Below are 13,521 nucleotides of genomic sequence, written 5' to 3' on the forward strand. Positions count from 1 at the left end.
AAGGAACCAGAACAAATATGAGAATACAGAGACCATGTAACTCTGTAGACAAAAACACAAGTGATCTTTTTTTATAGTACTATTATAACAATGAGTCAGCATTAACTAGTGCCTTGTACTTCACATTTTTCAAAATTTGTTAAATTACAACCAAAAACTTTAAAGTTTTAAATTGGAATTTATGTCATTGACCAATATAAAGAAGTGCATAAACAGGAAGTGGATTTTTTTTTTGTTTTCACAAAAAATCTGATATGTATGGCTTGTGTTTGAATTCACTCCTCTTAGTCAGATAACCTTAAATAAAATCCAGAACAACCAACTCGGAGAATTCGTTTACAGGACATTGGTCATGCACTCTGCAAATCTGGCCTTTATGGAAGAGTAAGAATTGGAAAGCCATTACTTAAAGAAAGCCATAACAAGTAAAACTTTCTGTTCACCACAAGCAACCATGAGGTGCTCAGATTAGATCAGATATGACACAAATTAACACTGCACATCAACCTGAACCCACAATCCCCAAATATGAAACATGGTGGTAGAGAGAAGTACGGGCAGCAGGGAGTTTATGACAAAATGGATGGGGTTAAACCTGTTAAATCCTGGAAGAAAACCTGTTAAAGCCTGCAACAGCCAGAGGCACAATGAAATGGTTATGTGTTTTATGAAAACACGTAACATATTTATATGCTAGAATTACCCAGTCAACGTCAACAACCAAATCAAAAACCACAAATTCAAATGTTTCTTCATTGTTTCCTGTCCACAAAGTAGTGTAGAAATGGAAGCCAAAGGATTCATGGTTTTCATTTTTTCCACCAATTAAGGACTTAATTTATCCCTTTGATTCTCCTATATGTTGGTGCAGGGGCACATCTAAAACATAAAGGACCCTTGAGGAGTGGAGTTGGCCACTGGTCCAGGAAATAATGAATGATGTCCAGAAAAGGGAAAGCCAACAGCCAAAGAAAATAACAAATCCTAACCCTATATAATACATAATTAAATAATACATTAAGAAGATGCAACCTCCAATAACTAACCCTAACTACCCCCCTCTTTAAAAGGGAGTGATAACACAGTCACCTTCCTTTAAGGCACTGGTGTACAAAGTAATTCCTCAAGGGCCAGTGTTCTACATGTTTTGTGATGTTGCCCTGATTGAGCATGTTTGAATCAAATGAATGGTTTATAGCAGATCTCTGCAGAGCTTGGTGACATGCTGGACACTAGTACCCCCGAGCCACAAATGCGTGCTACTAAGAGGAGTTTACGTTTCAGACCAGCAAGTACCATCAAAATCCTGAAGCCCACACACTTTCGTCAGATTCTCTGTTTTAGAATATGGACTTTGGATGAGACATTCTTACAAATGAATATGCTTTGACGTATGCCATTTCATAGCATCTCAGACTTATGTTTTTGGTTGTTGTTCTGCTGAAAAGTGAAATACCGCCCAATTCTCAAGTCTTTTGCAGCCTTTAACAGGTTTTCTTCCGGAATTGTGTTCTGTGTAGCTCCATTAATATTTTCATCAGCTTCGGTCAGATTCTGTGTACCTGTTATAGAAAGCAACCCCACAGCATTATGCTGCTACTATTGTGTTTCATTCTTCTTGTGTTTCTCTCCCATAAGGTCCCAATAAAATACATAAAAATGTGTGGTTGTCAAATGACCAAATGTGAAAAAGTTTGAATATTTTTACAGGGCACTGTATAGGTGAGACACTACAGAAGAGAATCAGGGGACAGCACGTGGTGTGAGCGTGTGCACCACATACAGAGGCTATGAGTCCTCCATGCAGCCGTTCAGGGTTGACGACACTGGGACCATTTCTGCATGCGTTCTTTCTCTCTGTCCATTTTCTGTTGGTGATACAACACATATTACTTATCTGATTTAAAAAGCTCTAAAGATACCTATGTCAAATAAGAATAAATCAAGGTAAGATGTTTATTAGGCACTTAAAACCCATTTTTTATGAGCACCCTTATGTCCAGTTGCACAAAGAACTGCATCATTAAAAATACGTTGCTCTCTATATTACAGATAGACTTGTGGTGATAGTGGAGGCATTTTTAGTATGACATTGTTATAGCAGATAAATCACAGCATGTGTCACAAAAGCCTTATCCACCAATTGTGTGCAGTCTTTGACTTTGTGTTGTAGCTTTTATTCATCAGCCAGAGGCAACAAGGGTCCTTTGATGTTAGGAGATCATCCCTCCGAATGAATGATGCACCAGTGACAGAAGAATGACACTGGTGACTAAGTAGTACAAATTGTGGTTGCTGGTTTCACAGGCAGTGAAGTTTGTTTTGGGTTATTATTTTGTCTAACAATAGCAGACAAGTTCTTACAAGGCTGTCGCTGTGAGTAGCAGCATTAGTGATGAGCTGGTGACTCCAGAGACAGTATAAACTGTAACAGACATCATGTGGTAATACAATGCAAGGTCACAGCTTGCCATATATGCATAAAGCTGCTGTTATTTTGGTCCAGCTGGGATATAACCCCTCTTCAGATGTACCATAACTAGACTCTGATTTCATCAAATACTGTAGTTTCAGAAGTATAGCGACTGCTGGTCCTTTATTTTTCGTTTGTCTTCATAGAGATCTAATGATTTAAATGAATACAGACTCCATGTACCAGAATTAATAGTTATTTGATGGTCGAAGAGAAGTCAAAAACAATTAATGCACTGACTTAAGTTTAGCCAAGGTTTTAAACAGAACACTGCATGTGGTCTGTAAATGGAAACGCTTTAAAACTATATTTGCTCCAGAGTGTAAATATTAATTTCACTAACACTTCGGGGAGGAACAAATGTTCATTATGGTAAAGGGTTTTGTTTTCTAAATGCATTAATACAAAACTCTGCTTGTAGTTCGCCATTAGGCAACTCAATTGACGCAGGATTTTTTCCTTCAAACTACCTTTGACTTTCTTCTTTCTGCTGTTCCCTTTAAGGCCCAGCAAGCAGATTAGTTCCCTTCGTCTCACCTTATCCGAAAACCCTCTGTGAATCCACCTAGGAACCTTCTCCGTAGTTTTCCTCTTTTCTCAGCCCAATGTCCACTTTCCAACTGACTACAAATCTATTAACAAGATATGCACCAGTTTGTAATAACCTAATCTGAATATGTGTGGACGTGTGTGTGTGTGTGTGTGTGTGTGTGTGTGTGTGTGTGTGTGTGTGTGTGTGTGTGTGTATAGGTGGGAAACACATCAAAAACATTAGAAGAGACAAAAGGAAATCAAAGGTTTTCCAAACACCTGCTGATACCATATAGTGATGCTGATCTTGTGGAAAGATGGCTGCTGTGAAAAGAAAAAAGGAATGAGTTTCAAGATGATGGTTGGACAACATGTATCCACATGTATAAAATGTAAGACCATGTGCTCTGTACCCATGTGGGTTGGAGGACAATGGAAGAATCTAACTTTTAAATTATCCCTTAAGGGACTAGACCTGGTTCATAAGTGATAAAATGTGAATTTGTGCATAATGTGGCAGGTTAAGTGAGCAAGCTGGCAAGCAAGATTGTATATTAACCACAGCTAATACCGCCTACAATAATCCAAGACATAAATCACAAAATATATAACAATAAATCAAATCATAAACTTTTTAACTGAAATAAAAAAAATTTTATATAATTTCATGCTTAGAAATGGGCCTTGACATGCTATCTCCAGTTGGTTTCTTTAAAATCAGAGATTTGCAAAAACATTTTTTTACCTTGTGCAAATTCACTTACAACTTCCCTTAATTTCCCTTGTCCACTGTATTGTCATAGATGGTCCTTTTATGTGCTCTGTGAAGAAAAAATCTGGTTGCTTCTTGTCCTTGAACTGTCATGTTTGGTTTTAGCTGGATCCAAATGCAGGCAGAACCAGAGGAGGAGAAGTGAATTGAAGAGATTTAATAATGAAAAAAAAAAACTTGCAATGCTACTTATGAAGGAAACAGACATGGACCAGCATGAAATATAGCTGGCAGAAACAGAGAAAGAGCAACAGAGGAACATACGGTCAACAGAAGACAAACAGAAGAATCCAACAGAAAACAATGAAGGCAGGAGCTTAACATATCAAACAGGAAGGAAATGGTCAAAATACACACACAAAAGACAATCAAAACTGAAGCACCTCAGGATTGTGACATGACCGGTTAAACCTCTGAGTACTCTGGTTGTTCTTTGTCCCCCAAGTCCCCTCACAGCTGGAGAAGTCTGGCTACCAAGAAAATATCTTGCTGTTGGTGAAAAGAAGACTGTGAAATGGGTGCACATCTGCAGACAGACCTTGTTCAGTTTCAGCCTATTTGGCAATAGAAGGCCTGCACTGGCTTCTTGAAGGGCAGCAGTGGTCCTCACCCATGGAGGCAGCTGGAATAAGTCATTTTCCAAAGAAAATAGGTTGGAAAAGTGTCCCCCTCAACACACCTAGTGAACCTGAAGAGCAGGACTTTTCACTTTTCTGCAAAAGATTAAGATGAAATCATTTTTAAAAGAAGTGGTTTAACAGTAAATATCCAAAATTCAATCCAAGTCATTTCTTAACCAAGTTATTTTTAGGCTATGCATGCACAACAATACAGATGTAAATAGGAAAACACAATATCAGGAAAACATTAAATCGTGATACTACTGCTGAATAACGATGATTACGAGTAATCCACGTTTTTCTGACTCTTTTCTTTTTTTTCCATCATTCCAAAATTCTTCACTATTTTCTGTAAGCTTTAGCACTCCAGACACTAAAAATAGCATGTGTTCACCTGGGGCATTTAAATTCTATCCAATTGGCCAAACATATTAGTTACATGCAGAGTGTGAATGCATGGCACTTGAAATATCAACCAAATATTGGATTCTAGCAGTCCTTTGAGATTTGATTTTTGCAGCACCATAATAAACAACATTTCAACCGGGAAAAAAAACTGACACAAATACCAGGAAAAATATGTAGAATTAAATATTTTCTGCCTCTTTTCATTTTTATTTCCACCACTCTCCATAAGGTTTGACCCAAAAAAATATACAGGTGTGGGTTAGAGTCCATCTAAGTGGTTAAATATTATAACATATACAGAGATTCAATGTCTAGCACTACTATCCTACCAAATACTACATCCAGACAGTTTCTTGTGATTGCAATATTGCACAGACTGGTATTGTGATGACAACTGCAATTCAATTTATTGTGAAGTCCTGGATCTCAACTTCATCTGTCAACATAATTTTTCTCGAGTACTATTTTGCATCCAGTGGTTCCATATGAATAAGATATTGTTTGAGATTATTTTACAGAACTTTAGATGTTACACCCATCACAACAGCTGTTGGTGAAGAAATGTCAAACTTTATAAAAAACTACTGAAAAATAAATCCACTTTACACCTGGGTTTAGAACTTTGCGTATGGGTTCTCAATCATAGAGAAAACAATACAGCAAAAATTACATTAGAAGAGGGTTTTGTGGTTATTAATAACATTGCCGTATCTTCAAGCTAATGTATGCTAATTAGCTGTAGCTAGCTTGTAGTAGCCTAATATAAAGATGCCAATAATCATAAATAATAATTGTAAAGTTCCAGGTTTGAGATGAGAGTCTGGAAGCCATCAAGTATCTTTGTGTTTAAAGTTTACCTCCCACACCCGTGTTTTGTCAGTTGCAGAATGAATTTTTCACCTCTAATATGGTGTAATTTTGAGTGCAGGATGTTACTACAATATACAATAAAACCTCTTGTAATATAATTTCTTACATTTATTTTGCAACATTATTGATTTGTATATCTATAAGAATGAGATTTGATCATTGTTCAGCAGTAAATATATTTAACTAATAGGTAGGGTATTAAAGAAGTGAGACAAAACAAGCTGCTAAAATACAAAAAGGACATTTGTGTTTTTGTATGAAGTCCAAATAAAATACAATTGGATCATTCTGATTGTATACTTTAAGGAATTTGGAATGTCTCTGAAAGGAAATGATACAAGCATCTGTGAAAAAAAACCCAAAAAAAACCCAGATAAAATATTTTAATCAGTCTTGTTTTTAATGGTCAGTCAGTCATTTTCTACTTGCCTATCACCAGCAGTTTATGGGCGGGAGGCGGGTACACCCTGGACAGCTCGCCAGTCCATCGCAGGGCAACACAAAGACACACAGGACAAACAACCATGCACACACTCATTCATGTCAATTTAGTGGAACCAGTTAACCTAACAGTCATGTTTTTGGACTGTGGAAGGAAGCTGGAGTACCCAGAGAGAACCCACGCATGACGGGGAGAACATGCAAACTCCATGCAGAAAGACCCCCAGCCGGGAGTTAAACCCAGGATCTTCTTGCTGCAAGGCAACAGTACTACCAACTGCACCAACATGCAGCCCTGCTTTTAATTGTTTATCTGTTTTTGTTTAAATTATATTTAAACGTGGCACATAAGTAATTCCCCTTCTCAATAATCAATGGAAATTTTTTTATTGCCGTTGCAGCAATTGAACCCTTCTTAAAATTGCTTAGCAGGTTTTTTTGGTATTGTATTTATGAATTGTCAAAAATACAATTGGTATTGTATTTTTGACAATTCATCTTTTGGGAAGAGCTCCAAGTCTTTCAGGTTGGGAGGTTTCCTTCCCATCACCCTAATCTTTAGCTCTCTCCACAGATTCTCTATAACATTCATGTCAGAACTGGAATGTAATAGAGTGTTGGGCCACTCCAGATGTTTATATTACTTCCAGTCAGAGGAAACATTTTAGTGAAATTAAAAGATTAGCTTAAACCTAAATCTGCCACAGGTATGAATATATTATGGTAGCTCTTTATACATTTATGGTTTACTTTATAAGACTACAGCTTACAGAAATCAACCACATAAAAAATGTATAAAATATATGTTGTCTGCTAATGATTACTGTTATTGCTATACCCGTTTAACTGACTTACTAGTTATTCTATATTCAATGGGTAGTCGGGGTCATCAAGTTTATTACATGTTCTTACAGAAGCTGAAAACTTTATGAAATGTTAACTGAAATCATAAAGTTTAATGCCAACCAACCAAAAGTCTACCAAAGACTGTACAATTGTAGGAAAAGATCCCACAATCAGACAGATGCAGCCAAAAGAAGCTGTACAAAGATTTGTCTGTAGAAATGGTTGAAAGTTCTAAGAAATTATTTATTTTACATACTGTATACTGTTCTCTGAGTAGCCCCTTGAATGAAGGCAGGTAGTTAAGCACACAGTGCACCACAGACTTGCAGAATGTGAATGGAGAGGAGGCTGCCCACTTGATCTTGACTATATTTTATTGACAGCGTTTCAATCCACCTTGAATATTCATCAGGTCAAATATTTGGACAGCAAAAAGACACTCATATGTAGACACTCCTTGGAATTAGAAGTTACAGCTGCAGAGATCTGACAATCAATAATAATAAAAAAAAACATTTGCATATCAGATGTTTATCACTAAAAAATGAAACGCATAATTACAGAGTTCAACTCTTAGTTCCCCCGCCAAGGGGATCTGTGCGGAGTACAATGTTACAGAATGGCCAGACCGTTTTTATTAACCTGATGGAAGTCTTGGTTTTCAATTGAACGACTTGTGTACATCAGGACTCTCTCTGGCTGCTCTTCTGTGCTATTTACTTTAAGCTCCTTAGCTTCATAGCGACTCAGAGAAAAGATTAAACAAAATCTGGCTGGCCTCATTTTCCTGTGTTAACGGAAAATTAAAAAATTCCTCGTCTGAGTAAATGTTGGAAACGAAGTGGTATATACAAGATAATAAGGATGAACAAGTTTCTAATGGGAATGGTGATTTATAAATCGGTGATGCATATCAAGCTCTCATCTCAAACAAAAGTGTCTGTAGCCAAGCCACAGACAGAGCACTCTGCTATTTGGGGAAGAAAAACTATAGTTTGGCAAAAAATTCAAATTTAGGGCAGTAACTGAGAACATACAGTTGTGCTCAGAAGTTTACATATTCTGCTAGAATTTCTGCTTTTTTCGACATTTTGTCAAAAATATTGTTAATTGTGGTGTAAATTCATTTTTTACTTTAATTGTTTCCTCTTTTAAATTTACAATGACATCAAAGAAAGTAACCCTGATCAATAGGTCAATCTCTGTCTTAATGTTTAGTATTTCTCCCTTTAACAAATTTCCTGTGGTAGTTGACAAAAAGCCTCTAGTTTGTGTTAATTCTTGGGGTGTCGTGCATGAACTGCATGTCTGAGCTCTCTTCAAAGTGACTCAGCGATACTGAGGCCAGGAAACAGAGGCCTCTCCAGAAATATTTTCAGATTTTTTGCTGTGGCCACTGACAGGTTGACCTAGACCTGTTGACACTGTGTTTTGTGATCATTGTTTTTTCGGAACATCCAAATGGGACCCACGCGGAGCTTCCAGACTGATGAGTACAAATTTTACTCAAGTATTGTCTTCAAACATGCTGCATTCAACTTCTCACCAATTTCAACCAACTTCCCTGTGCCGTTGTAGCTCAAACATTCACAAAACACTAACATCCACATCCGGGTTTCACTGTAGAAATGGTGAATTTTCATCATAGAACTTGTTGAATCATCCATAAATGGAGCATTTATGGTTGGGGCCATAAAGTTAAATTGTCAATTCAAATTAGGTTATTTGTATAGTGCAATTCACAACAAATAATGTCTTAAGGCACAGTACAAAACAAACATATCCAGTTTATATAGAGAAATATATATTAAATTCTGTCAAATCAGATGGAGAGATTCAAAGTCAAAATACAAATTTGATCCTTGTTATAAAATAATGTAGCCAGGTCCAGTCTATTATGCTAATTGGTAAAAAAAAGTATTATGTCTAAGGAAACCCAGCCAACGTTATCAAGTTAATATCTTTCCAGCAATCGCGTTGCTTCATAACAAGAACATGGTGACAATAAATAATTAATTGCAATGAGTTGCTAAGTTTGCAGCAATATTACATAGTGACCATGTATGTGGCAACAGTGGAAAGGACAACAGGGTTAATCACAAAAAGACAAAGTCAAACGTTTCTTCTACAAAGAGAGAACATAACCTTTTTGGCCGCAATAGCTCAGCCAATGCCCCCTTCCAGGAAGGTGTCACAGCTAAGCAGAAGCAACTTCATAAAAAGGAAAAAAAAAAACAGAACTTAAAGTTTATAGCAGCAATACCTGCTGATAATGCAAACTTGGAGAGTAGCAGGAGAATGTAGCAGAGTGAGGAAAAGTGGTCATTATCTCCTCCAGCAGTCTAAGCCTATAGCAGCATAACTACAGAGATAGCTCAAGAAAACCTAAGCCACTCTAACTATAAGCTTTATCAAAAAGGAAAGTTTTAAGGCTAGCCTTAAAAGTAGACAGGGTGTCTGCCTCACGGACTAAAACTGGGAGTTGGTTTCACAGAAGAGGAGCCTGATAACTGAAGGATCTGCCTTCAAGTCTTCTTTTAGAAACTCTAGAACCTACTAGTAAACCTGCAGACTGGGAGTGAAGTGTTCTGATAGGAATGTATAGAACAATCAAATCCCTGATGTATAAAGGAGCTGAATTAATAAGGGCTTTATGTATAAAAAGTCAGTCAGTCATTTTCTACCGCTTATTCCATAGTGGGTCGCGGGGAAGCTGGTGCCTATCTCCAGCAGTCTATGGGCGAGAGGCGGGGTACACCCTGGACAGGTCGCCAGTCCATCGCAGGGCAACACACAAACAACCATGCACACACTCATTCATACACCTAAGGGCAATTTAGAGAGACCAATTTACCTAACAGTCATGTTTTTGGACTGTGGGAGGAAGCTGGATTACCCACGCATGCACGGGAAGAACATGCAAACTCCATGCAGAATTCTGTTCTGAGTTTAACAGGGAGACAGTGAAGAAAATTTTTAATTGGAGAAGTGTTATCTTATGAATTCTCATCTGGACTCTTGCTGCAGCATTTAGGAGAAACTGATGGCTTTTAACTGAATTTCTTTGGACTTCCTGATAGGAAAAAAATCAATAGTCCAACCCTGTAGGAAGAAATACATGGCCTGTTTTGTTCTGCATTTTTGTCTCATCTTTACAAATGACTTTGCTCCAGCCATTTTGAGGCTTCTCTCTGAAGTCTTAGCCTTGTAACGGGTTTCTTTTGGTGACTCAACCATGCTCTCCATTTTTGTTTAACTGCCTGCTCATTTGGCAAGTTGAAACTGCCCCACATTGAGTGTTCTGGATGTCAGCTGAAGTTATTAGCAGTGTTGTGGCTGTAGATGTTTTAGTTAGTTAGTTTGTTAGTTTGTTTGTTTGTTTGTTTGTTTGTTTGTTTGTTGTTTGTTTGTTTGTTTGTTTGTTGTTTGTTTGCACCCATAACAATATTCCTAGTAGTTATGGCTGCAATTTGTTTAGAACAGAATCCTTTTTCCACATTGTAATTAGATTTTAAACACTAGTGATTGGCATTTTCAATCCTTCGATATCTTTTAAGCACTTTTTTTAACAAGGTGTTCTTTTGTTTTATATGATCATATTCTCTGAAAAATCACTCAAATATTAGAAATGCTAGCTGCGTATAGAAACATATGAACCCACAGCTAAAGGTCCCCAGATTTATTGTGTTCTTTTTGCTTACTGCACCTTTATTAATGCAATTACTCCTTTTAGTTCCTTTTGCGGTTTAATCTTAACTGAATTCAGCTTTGTTTTTCAAGCACCTTCCCTCATGCTTGGACCAGCTTGCTGAGACAGGACTTCAGATGGCCTTTGATGACTTTGTAATTGAGCATAATTTGGTTTCCTGCCTCTGAACTAATGAGGCGAAAAGCAAGAACAGCAGCGGGGTAGAATACAGTTGTTTGCAGACAGAGAGGAGGAAAAGTGCTGAGAAAAAATGTCTGGCTCCTGAGTGAGTGCACTCAGGTCTTAAAAAACATCTGTCACCCTGCTTTACCTCCTCATCACAGCAATAACGGCCAAATCACCATGCAGAACAACGACTCCGGACTTCTTCATTTTCTGAGAGCTGAGTGTGTCAGGGATAAAAAAAGAAGAAAAAAGATAGAGGTGAAGCTAATTTATTCCTGCAATTATTTGAAATTTTCTCTGCAAGTCAAATTTGGGAGCGTAATAGGAAAAAGTGAGAGCACCAAGGGATTCATCAGGTTAGGGACAGGATAGTGTGCATGGGATGTGCTCTGCTGCTGCTGGCTAAACTGTGAAGTCAGTGTATGAAAAATCCCTCGGGGAAAAACTTTAAAGTCAAAGAGATATGAGTGGAGATGCTTAACAGCAGTGTCCATTCATTTACAAAGGAGCTGTCACAACAGCTTACCACTAAAGATATCAATTGGCACTTTGTCTCAGCATGCTAGCGGGTGGTGAACAGCTGGAGTTGAACCTCTCATCCTTGTGACTGCCAGGGGATTGCTGCGTGCTACTGAAGGGTAACTGCACACTTATAGCACTCCAGCATAGTTTCCCACCTGTCCCACCAACACTGTTGACCCGCCACACCATTAGTATGCTGATCCACAGGCTTATCTGCAAGCTACATACACATGTACAATGTCGAATGGATTCTATCTTTCTCAGTGGTTTGTACAGGATCTTGCTAAGTATTCCTATGCCTTGAACTGTTACACATGTGTCACATTGCAGCCAAAAACTTTAATGCATTTTATTGTGACAGACCAACACAAAATAGGGCGGAACTGAAGGAGAGGGAAATTTATATATGCTTTTTATTTTTACAAAACAAAATCTAAAAGGTTTTGCACATTTTATATTCAATCTCTCTGAGTCAATATTTTATGGAACCACCTTACCCTACAGTTGAGCCGGCAAATCTTTGAGGTCTGGTCTTTACCAGCTTTGTTCATCTATAAACTAAATGTTTTGCTCATTATTCTTTGCAAAACAGCTCATGTACTGTCAGATTGAATGGAAAGCAACTAGATTTAATTCTCTATTAAACCTCTGAGGACCTGCACAGACCACCTGGATTTATACTGAGATTAAATTATAAACAGATAGACTCTGTTTATAAATTAGCTAACTTCTGAGGCCATTTGTGGCACTAGATTTTAATTAGGGGTATCAGAATAAAAGCAGATGAATACAGTAATTTCCAAATTGTTTTTCTAAACAATAGCTTAATAAACCTCACATAAGTTCCGGCCACATTCTGCACTACTTTGTGGCGTTGTAATTGATAAAATCCTGTGTTAATTACATTTAGGTTTGTAGCTGTTACATGGCAACATTTAGAAAAAGGTTCAAGGAGCATGGTTGCTTTTGCAAAGCACTGCACATTGACTATATCTGCTTTAAATTTTCAGAAAACATGTTAGCAAGGGACTGAGTTTTGAGGCATGTGTGATTGATAATCACTCTGGAAACATGGATCACCGTGTTAAGGTAATTGGGCCAGTTTGTAAGGCGGATCAGTAGTTCATGTCTTCTTTGTTGAAGGAATGGATGCTGTGTACCTCAGATAAAAAACAAAAAGGGGCCATCCTAAATGTTGTCAAAAAAATAGAACAATGGAGGTCCTGAATTTTCCTTTTTTATTTTACTCTACTGTCATCCTCCTTTTCCAAACAGTATTACAACTGCTGGACTGGGAGTGGAAGCCTGCAGGTCTTCCATCCAATTCTCCATCTTTATCTTGCAGTTCATACCCAGAATTGCATCGTTGAAGAGAGACGAGAGAAGTCTCCGCATTGATTTCTGCAGAATCTTGTTTGCAAAGGCAAACTACCTCGGGAGAATGGATCAATTTGTTTTGATCCTGTGAGAAATCAATGTTTGTATGTCACACCCAATACTCCACTAAAGGCTTAGGAATCCACTCCCTAATAATCAGCGAGCCGCTCCTGAAATCTGAGTGCTTTTTGCTGGAAATGGAATTGTGGAGTGATTTTTATCTTCTAGCACCACATCTATGTTACAGTATAAGCCAAGAATATTAATTGATGGTTCTGTCGTGCATGTCTTTATTTGAGCACATTTTAATTGGAGTGACTTTCATGCAAATGTAATTGCAGCCGCGTAGCCCATTAAATGGATGAAAATGAATGCTCAAGGAATATTAATGCATCACATGATCATCAGTCATTTTGGTTGTAGTAGATCCAAAAACTCGATGTAATGAGTTTCCTTTGGGGTGTATGAAACCACACACTTCCCTGTAAGGTGCAAAATTCACATCATGTACTTTTTCTTAAGGTTTTAATTTCCTTACTGTAAATGATATGTTTAAATTAGCATCTGATCGTTATCCTAGCTATACAGACAACTAAACTCAAAAGGTTTTTATTTAATTTAAAAATTCAGAGGGACCTTTTGTCCCTTTTGTATCTGCAGCTACATACAGGTTCTTCTCAAAATATTAGCATATTGTGATAAAGTTCATTATTTTCCATAATGTCATGATGAAAATTTAACATTCATATATTTTAGATTCATTGCACACTAACTGAAATATTTCAGG

General features: G+C 37.5%; 1 protein-coding gene across 2 annotated transcripts in view; it reads left to right on the forward strand.

Annotated features, from left to right (window-relative positions):
- The window catches only part of gfra4a (GDNF family receptor alpha 4a), a 308,249-nt gene that overhangs the window by 258,720 nt on the left and 36,008 nt on the right, over positions 1-13,521 (forward strand). The gene's annotated exons all lie outside the window — the stretch shown is intronic.

Source organism: Girardinichthys multiradiatus, chromosome 19 (genome assembly GCF_021462225.1).
Source record: "Girardinichthys multiradiatus isolate DD_20200921_A chromosome 19, DD_fGirMul_XY1, whole genome shotgun sequence".
NCBI classification, from domain to species: Eukaryota; Metazoa; Chordata; class Actinopteri; order Cyprinodontiformes; family Goodeidae; genus Girardinichthys; species Girardinichthys multiradiatus.